General features: G+C 36.7%; 1 protein-coding gene across 1 annotated transcript in view; it reads left to right on the forward strand.

The window, feature by feature from the left end:
• Smchd1 (structural maintenance of chromosomes flexible hinge domain containing 1) overlaps positions 1-2,150 on the forward strand; it is a 150,416-nt gene that overhangs the window by 42,699 nt on the left and 105,567 nt on the right. The window lies entirely within an intron of this gene.

The raw sequence follows: 2,150 nt of genomic DNA on the forward strand, positions 1-2,150 counted from the left end.
GTTTATGACGGGGGCTGCAGAGCAAATTAAGCACATCTTTGCTAATTTCAAAAACTATCAGTTCTTTATTGGTGCAAACATGAATCTAGATGGCTTGGTTGTTCTCTTGGACTACCATGAGGATGGTGTGACCCCATTTATGATTTTCTTTAAGGATGGTTTAGAATTGGAAAAATTTGGGGGCAGGGAGATGGCTCAGTAGAATAAGCGCTTCCCTGGCAAGCACAAGGGCCTGAGTTCAATCCCCGGTTCCGCCAAAAAAGAAGAAATGGAAAAATGTTAATGGATTTGATGGTAACCTTGTTTTATCACTTGTCATAACTGGCTGCTGCTTGTCATCTACACAACAGCAGGATTTTAGACAAATGGGACTGGTGTCATCTTGAATGCTTCGTTTATTTTGATCGTGATTTATTTGGAGTGGAGGCATTGTTTTTTAGGGAAAAAACATGTCATGTAGGTTGTCTAAAAATAAAGTGCCTTCAAACTCATTTGTGAGAATGCCTCTTAGTTTAATACATATCTAAACTAAGTCCATTGGTAGTGCTCATAGAGAAGATAGAACCTGGTCAGAGAACACTGCTAAAAAGCATAAGACTGTCTGCAAATAACTTCTGCAGTAGAACTACTTCTGAGACTGTAATATAAAACAAGAATCAAAGTTTTAATTCTGAGTTGCAGAGAAGGGAAAGAGGCTATGTTCATAGCAGTGCCAACATTTGAAGAGGAGCCTTACATATTTCATCACCTACAATGGAAGTAGTTAACCCTGGAAGAGATTACCAAAAGAACAGAAAGACTTAACTCAGTTGGAAGCAAAAAAAAAAAAAAGATTTGATTTATGTAGTTGGGTGTTCCCATGTTTGGTGCATACATATTCATGTGTTACCTCTTCCTCTTGAATTTTTCCCCTAACCAGTATATAGTGGCCTTCTTTATTTTCTCTTGATCATTGTTGGTTTGAAGTTGAGACTGTCTGAGAATAGTATTGCTACCCCTGCTTTTTTCTGAGGTGCCGGGGCATGTAGTATTGTGTTCCATCCTTTGACTTTCAGCCTATGGATGTCTTTATGAGTTGAATGTGTTTCTTGTATACAGCATATTGTTGGATTTTGTTTCCTAATCCACTGTGCCAGTCTATTTCTCTTAATTGGTGAATTGAGTCCATTTACATTGATGGTTAGAATTGAGATGTATTGACTTATATTTGACATGTTATTTACCTGTTGTCATTTGCTCCTTTTTCTCCTGTGTTTGTTTGCCCTATGTAGTTTCTTGTTTCTGATCTAATTCGTGGAATTCTGATCCTTTTGGTCCCTCTCTAAAACACCTTTCAGGATCCTGTGGACGATTGTCTTTGTTTTCATGAAATTCTTTAGTTGTTCTTTGTCATGGAAGTATTTCACTTCTCCATCAGACTTGAAAGAGAGTTTTGCAGGGTATAGTAGTCTGGGCTGGAATTTGTTTTCATAGAGGACTTGAAGTACTCTGCTCCATGCTCTTCTTGCCTTTATCGTTTGTGAAGAGAAGTTGGCCGTAATTCTGATTGGTTTTCCTTTGAATGTGATCTTCTCCTTTTCTCTAGCGGCTTTCAGTATGTTATTCTTTTGTTGGATTTGTGGGATCTTTATTATATGTCTTGGTGTGTTTGTAATTGAGTTGAAGTTATTTGGCATTCTGTATGCTTCGGTTACCTGAATGTGAGATTCTTTCCTCATATTTGGGAAGTTTTCTGGTATTACTTGTGCCTGTAGTTTTTTAATGTCATTTATATTGACTCCTTTCTCATTGATACCTATTAGTCTCACATTGTTCATCTTTGCATCCTCTTGCAAGTAATGAATTGTTTTTTCCTTCAACTTAGTTGTTTTTAAAAGATCTTTTCTTATCTTTTCACTAGCTGCACCAGCATCTTCAAGATCTGAAACTCTGTCTTCACTTTCACTCAAACGGTTTTGCAAGTTTGTGATTGAGATTTTAAATTCCTCTATATCTCTTTGACTCTGCTTCATGCGATCTATTTCTTTCCTGTATTGCTCATTCAAGGAATCATCATCCTGTCTTCATTTATCCTGGATGTTTGTTTGTTGTCAAATATTTTATTTCAAAATTATTTTTAATGTATTTAGTACAGAGTATACAGGGTCTCA

Source organism: Octodon degus, unplaced genomic scaffold (genome assembly GCF_000260255.1).
Source record: "Octodon degus isolate 3935 unplaced genomic scaffold, OctDeg1.0 scaffold00075, whole genome shotgun sequence".
Classification (NCBI taxonomy): domain Eukaryota; kingdom Metazoa; phylum Chordata; class Mammalia; order Rodentia; family Octodontidae; genus Octodon; species Octodon degus.